Consider the following 7,372-nt stretch of genomic DNA (forward strand, 5'->3'; position numbering starts at 1 on the left):
TCTCTCCCCATTAAACCACAAATCCATGTGAGACAGGGACGATGTCAAACTCGATTAACATTTATTCTAACCTAGCATTTATTAATACAATCTGGCCAATAGTATTTAAAAAACATAGTTAGACTACTATTCAGGTCAATCAAAAATTGCCAAAAAATACTAAAATTACTACTTAAACATTACAATCACTACTACTATTCAGGCCCATCAAAAATTGCCAAAAAAGAAGGTCCACAGCCCATTCAGAAGGTGGTTAGAAAGTGTGCTGGAGCAAGTGAGCATAAACACAGTGCTCAAAGAGGAAGAAATGATTTCCTTTGGCATATAAACTGGCTTTAAAATGTCAGAATTCAGTGAGAGAAAGATATAGGTAACCTAAGGAAAAGGCTCTACCTGTAATTCTGCTGCTCCTTCAAAAGAAAATGTTCTGTCCTTTCTGAGCAGACTGTGGCACTTGGGTCATTGCCTTTGTTTTCTACTGAGAACAAGACCCGTCTATGATGGAAAATGATGAAGTGCATCACAGTAGCTGATAATTGGAGAATCAGCGATGTTATGTCAGTGTGCCTAGAGAGAGCATGATGCTTGGCAAATACTATCACTAGAGCAGGCCACCTGATCTGTTCTTTAACTGTGTAAGTGGACTCATGTTTATGGTAAGTAGAAACCTTGTCAGCACAAGTCCAGAGGACCACACTTCTCTTGTCTGATTGATGGTAACTTAAATGGTGTCTGCTTAATATTTCTACATAGTTTTACAATATCTCTGAACCTGGGAGTGTTCCACTGAGCTGGGAAGGAAAGAGGGCCTTAAGTGAAGACAGCAAACAAGCCAGGCTCCTTAATGGAAACTTTTCTCCTAGCCTGAAAATAGAAAGTGCAGGAGTGTTGAGCCCACTAGGTAGATGGAATGTTTTGCATATTCCCACTATTATTCAGAATGAAGGATAAGTGGAAGCCAAGCAAGCCCACACAAATAGGAAGAGACATTACTGCAAAAAAGTATTTTGAAGGCCTGAATCTTTAAGCCTTTACCAGCCTTTATGAAAATAGTGAATTGGGATTAAGTTGATCAAGTCATAAGAAAGCCTGAGGAATAACACTGGAGAAAAAATTACTAGTCCTTATTTCCCAAGGCTTTAGGAGCAGAGAAAAATAAGAACAAGAGGGACAATTTCTGATGGCAAACTAAAAAGTTCTGTCACAAACAGCACCTGCTGGCACGTCGATAGACGTAATGGGCATCATTCCAGATTGGGCAGAGAAAGCCAATGTGCAATCAATTCTCAAATTCAAGGCACAGTTTTATAATGTTGTAGGTGCAAAGAATGGGGACACCAGAAGAGCAGGACACCTACTATATCTCCAGGAAATAACTTTAAAGTGTAATAAGAAGAATTACATTTGCAAATTGCCCCAATATTGTGGACTTCTCTTTGAAGTCAGTCTTCTTAACTGGGGCCCAATTGTTCCTACATAAAATGTTCTAAAATCCTATATTTGGAGGTGGTTCCAGACTTAGGCTTTTTCACCCGAATATTTCAGATCAGTGTGCTTATCTGAAAAGCTTTATGAACAGTTAGGAAAGTCTTGCATTTAGATGTGAACTTCACAGGAAAATTCAGTATATTCAGAACTGCCATAGTGCAGGTTTTTACAGTATGGTCTTAGGCTAGGATGCAGTGAGGGCACATTTAGCCAACAACATGCGCCTGTGCCTGAATGTGGTGTTGGATACACCAAGCACCATGAAGCAAGTTTACTTTAAGCCAGGGATTTTCAAGATTGCAAGACCAGGAATAGAGAACTGGATGTATTTAGTCCTGGCCCATTCTGAGAACACTGTTCCCCTACATTATATTGCCTGGGACAAATGGATGTTATTTCTCTTGGGGACAGCACTCCAGGCCTTCAGATGAAGTGTGGGGGGGCCTGAATTCTCCCCATTTAAACCCCTCTTTCCACTCCATAGGTAAGCAATTCCAAGCAGGACTGGGCTCTGTATGCCTGAGCACGGATGTTAAATTAAAACCTTTTAGTCTTAGAATTAATAAGCTCTTAAATGTTTTTAAACTGATTTAGATTTTTTATATATGTACTTATGAATACTTGGACACACTCATTTTCAAGCAAAGACAATAAGGGAAAGAAATCCCCCCAGATAGTGGAAACTCTTCCAGGAAAAAAATCCAGTTTGACATCCTATATATGAAAAATGCTTCCGGATTAATTATTCCAAATCTTCATTGGGAGCAACTCGTTGATTTTAACAGTGGTCATGTTTCTTTTTAATTTATGTTATAGATCTTCTTGCTTTCGCACTAAATCATTTGACTTTGGCTTTTCCTAGCAAGATAAAATATTTTAATATATTGTTAAGAACCTCATCAATTCAACCAAAGGCCAAAAAGTGAAGAAACAGTCTTGGCTTTAAACTGGAGGAAACACTTTGAGTGCTCTGGTTCTTAATAAGCAGGCTCATCTCTTATGTTATTAAAGCAAATCTGCGATTGAGATAGCAGCTGTTGCCTCTTAATTACAATCAAAGCTCCTCATCCTGCAAAAGTTAAATTAGCATGCTGTCAGAAACTGCCTTGCAATTTTGTATTACATTATATTGCTTTAAAATTAGAGATAGTTCAGGATGAATTAATAGTAAAGACATTCTTCTGAGGGGCTGTATTTGTACAGTCCAACTTGTAGAGCTCTGTTAAGACAAACATGCTCTTGGGTAGCTTGCTTGAAATACCTTTCTCCTAGTCAAACGAATTGAAGCATTAAAGGTCCTTTCCCATCATTACATTATATTTCCTCATTACACTGCTATGTTTCATTACTTTATCACAGACATCAGAGAGTTAAAATTCCTTGGAAATTAGAGATGGGGAAGAGTGTGTGTGTGTGTATGTGTGAGAGAGAAAGAGAGAGAAAAAGAGAGAGAGAGAGAGATTGTGCACAAATGAGAATGGTGTTTGAGAATGTAGTATAACAGTGCCTGAGCAAAAATCAGAGAATAATAATAGTAGTAGAAAGTGGTATATGTTAAGTGCTTACTATGTCACTGCACTAACCACTGGAGTAGATGCAACATAGGTCCCAGATGGAGCTCACAGTCTAGCATGAGAGAGAAGAGGTAAAATCCCCATTTTACAGATGAGTGAAATGAGGTACAGGAAACTCAATTGATTTGCCCAAAATCACTTACTAGGCATGTGGTGGAGCCAGTATTACAACCCAAGTACTATGGCTCTCAGGCCCATGCTCTTTCCAATAGACTGATGCTTCTTAAAAGTTGTAGCAAAGTGGTTGAGGGAAGAGAGCATTGAATTGAGACTAATTTGTAACAAAACAACCTCAATCACAATTTTTTCATTAAATCTGGAATAATAATAGCTGACTTGCTCTTCGTGAAGTCCAGCAAAACAAAGTACTCATTCTGTTAGATTCTCCTAATGGTAGGTGGCAGTGCCACTGAATACAACTAATATATGAACTACTCATATGGAAGCTCAGGTGGAGACCTGAGTATAATTTCACCTATCTGAATTTAGTTTTGATTTTTTCCTATAGAACAACATAGTGTCAATTAATACTGGCTCCCTGACAGGCTCCCTGAACTTTCAAAATATTAGGCAATGACAACTTTCGAACTGTAAAAAAATCAACAGTGGAAAAGTTTATCCTTGCTTTGTTTCTTCATTTGTATATTTTACATCTATCTCCTTTTCTCAAGTATTTCATCCTTGAGGGAGTCAAGGGTGGAGACCCATGTTTACTGCACAGAAGGAAGCAATGGTAAACCACTTCCATATTTTTACCAAGAAAACTCTACAGATCCACCACCAGAACAATTGCAAATGGAGATGGAGCATTCTGGGACAGATGTGTCCATGGAGTCACTATGGTCAGAAATGGCTTGACAGCATAAGACAAGACAAGATTGGAATATATATTTAGGTGCTGTGGGATGAATATCAAAATGCTAATGGAGTAAAAACATCTAAGTGAATAGATGACTCAGAAGGGATGGTGAATAGGGTGGGGAAATGAGGGGTTAATCAGGAAATGTCTCTTGAAGGATACGATTTTATGAGGGCTTTGAAGGTGATGAGAATGGTGGTCTGTCATTTGATGGTGGAGGGTGTGGGCAAAGAGTCAGCAGCAAGACAGATTAGAGGAGCCTGGATTTTCTGGGTTATGTTTCACATCCCAGGGCTCTGATACGAATTGTTCTAACACTCCTTATAAAATGCCATTAGTGTCTACAATTATCCCCAAAATACAGTTCCTGACCAAGGAACTAACCTTTGTTTTTTTCACAAACACAATAAGCAGTGTATTGGCATTTATTACGAAGGCCATGCATATTTCAACTATATATCAATATAAAGAGGCAAGACCTAGGTTGGAGGAGTAAAGTGTATAGATTGTGTTGTAGTAGGAGATGTCAGCCAAATTAGGGGACAGAGAGCTGATTGGTGTGGAGATGGAAGGGAAACCATTGTAAGGTTTTGAGGAGAGAGGAGATGGATTGATTTTGTTTGTTGTTTAGAAAAATGTTCTGGGTAGTAAAGAATAGATTTAAGAGGGGACAGACAGGAGGCAGGGAGGTCAGTGAGGAGGATGATGCAATAGTCAAGGCAGGATAGAATAAGTAGTTGAGTCAGCAAGCTAGCAGTATGGATGGAAAGGAAAGGACAGATTCTAGAGGATGTTGTGATGGTAGAACTGACAAGATTTGATGACAGCTTGAATAAGCTCTTCTTATGATATTTGTTAAGCACTTACAATGTTCCAGGCACTGTGTTAAGCACTAGAGTAGACACAAGGTAATCAAGTTGGACACAGTCCCTGTCCCACGTGGAGCTCACAGTCTCCACCCCAATTTTTCAGATGAGGTAACTGAGGCACAGAGAGGTTAAGTGATTTGCCCAAGGCCACACAGAAGACAAGTGGTGGAGTCAGAATTAGAACTTAGGTCCTTCTGACTCCCAGGTCTATACTCTTTCCACTAGGCCAAGCTGCTTCTGTGGTTGAAAGAGAGATGAATTAAAGAGGTTAATGTCAAAGTTAGTGTCTTATGAGACTTAGGGGATGGTGGTGTTGTCTATACAAAGCTTGGGGAGATGGGAAAACTGGACTCAAATTCATAGTAGAAAGCTCTCAACATTTTATAGCAACACATCCTCTACACCTATCTTTCAATAACTTTGAATTAACACAGCTATTCAAAGGCAAGTGAACTTCATCTCACTTCACCTAGGTTTGTCCTTTTCAGCACTTTCCTCTCTTATCTTCCCTTCAATTAAAAAAAATGCTCACAAGCTGTTTTATAGAGGGATTATACAAATTAAATCATTTTGTACTTTATAAAGCAGAGAGGTTGACCCTCTTTCACTAAAAATATCAAACAAACTCTTTGAAACTATTGCACAATGAATGCGAAGACATTCTTAATGTAGACATTTATGTCACAAACATTTCTTTGGTATTTTGGAGAAAAAAGTCCGTTTTCCCTATAAAGAGATATATATCTATATCTATGGCCTGCCGATTAATGTTTTCGTGGCAGGAGAATCATCATTAAACAATCTCATTATCTCTGTTTGAATGAAAAAGCAATGATGCAGACGCAGCAAATTTCCATATACAGATGGTATATTAGCTTGTATCTAGTATAATGGTAATGATTGTGCTTATTTTTATATAAGAGATTGCTGCTAAATGAATGAATGACAGAATTTGTGGGCTATGTTTCACATCCTACTGATCTGGCATGAGCTGTTCTAAGGCTCCTTGTAAAATGCCATTACTGTCTACAGTTATCCCCAAAATCTTTCACAGATTTAGATAAAGCCAACGGACTTTCCTGTCACTGTGGGCAATACCATCATCCATCTTCCCTCTCTCAAAAGCCTGCAACAGTGGTAATATCCTCAACTCATTTTCTTCTACCCACATAGTGTCTGGTACCAAAACTGATCAGTTTAATCTTCAAAACACTCCTAGAATCCCCCCCTTCTTTTCATCCACATTGTCACCATACTGGTCTGAGCACTTGCCCTATATTACAGCGTTCTGAATGGAGCAAGTACTCAATAAATTCCATGGACTGAATGACTCCCATACCATTCTCCAACAGGAACCGCACATCCACATTGAACTAAAGTTTTCATTCATTCATTCAATAGTATTTATTGAGTGCTTACTATGTGCACAGCACTGTACTAAGTGCTTGGGATGAACAAGTCAGCAACAGATAGAGACAGTCGCTGCCGTTTGACGGGCTTACAGACTAATCGGGGGAGACGGACAGACAAGAACAATGGCAATAAATAGAGTCAAGGGGAAGAACATCTCGTAAAAACAATGGCAACTAAATAGAATCAAGGCGATGTACAATTCATTAACAAAATAAATAGGGTAATGGAAATATATACAGTTGAGCGGATGAGTACAGTGCTGTGGGGATGGGAAGGGAGAGGTGGAGGAGCAGAGGGAAAAGGGGAAAAAGAGGGTTTTTAGCTGCGGAGAGGTAAAGGGAGGTGGCAGAGGGAGTAGAGGGAGAAGAGGAGCTCAGTCTGGGAAGGCCTAGCTCAGTCTGGGAAGGCCTAGCTCAGTCTGGGAAGGCCTAATCTTGTCATTTGCTCATTACAACATGTCTAGTCTTCTGGGGGCCTTTTTTCTCCTCCTTGAGATCTGATGATCCACTAGTTTAGGTAGGAGTCTCAACTTTTTATCCCACCTGTGACCCTCAGGAATCACTCATCTTCATTGTGTCTTGTCTAGTCTTCTCCAGCACATAGTGATGCTGTGGACACATCCTTGCAAGAACACCCCAACTCCATCTGCCAGAACGGTTATTCTGGTAGGATATCCGTAGAGTTTTCTTGGTAAAAATACAGAAGTGGTTTACCATTATCTCCTTCTCTGCAATAAACTAGTCTCTGCCCTTGACTCTCTCCCATGCTGCCACTGCCCAGCACAGGTGAGTTTTGACTTGTAGCAGATTGCCTTCCAGTCTTTAGCTATTGCCTAAGCTAGGAATGGAAATGCCTCTGCTTGACTCTCCCTCCTATAGTCAAGACTGGAAGAGTACTGGAAACTCTCCAGGTGTGACCCTGAGAGGGGACATCTTCATTTTAGTTCATAAATAACCTGCAACACCATCATATCATCAGTGATATTTATTGAGCTTTTACTATGTGCAGAGCACTGTACTCAGTGGTTGCTGCAACATTATACTCTTGTCCATACCTTTCCTGATCTCTTCATTTAGAATAGGTGCCCTCCATCAATCTCTGTCCATATTTTCCTCAACTGCTCTTTGGGTTACAGCCAACTCTTGTTCCCTGTCAGTTGCCAAACAACA

General features: G+C 39.7%; 1 non-coding gene across 1 annotated transcript; it reads right to left on the bottom strand.

Annotated features, from left to right (window-relative positions):
• Window positions 1–6,998: 6,998 nt before the first annotated feature.
• Window positions 6,999–7,131, bottom strand: LOC114817374. The gene has a single exon (XR_003765228.1). It is a non-coding gene; the product is annotated as a small nucleolar RNA SNORA7 (small nucleolar RNA).
• Between the last annotated feature and the right edge of the window lie 241 nt (window positions 7,132–7,372).

Source organism: Ornithorhynchus anatinus, chromosome 1 (genome assembly GCF_004115215.2).
Source record: "Ornithorhynchus anatinus isolate Pmale09 chromosome 1, mOrnAna1.pri.v4, whole genome shotgun sequence".
NCBI classification, from domain to species: domain Eukaryota; kingdom Metazoa; phylum Chordata; class Mammalia; order Monotremata; family Ornithorhynchidae; genus Ornithorhynchus; species Ornithorhynchus anatinus.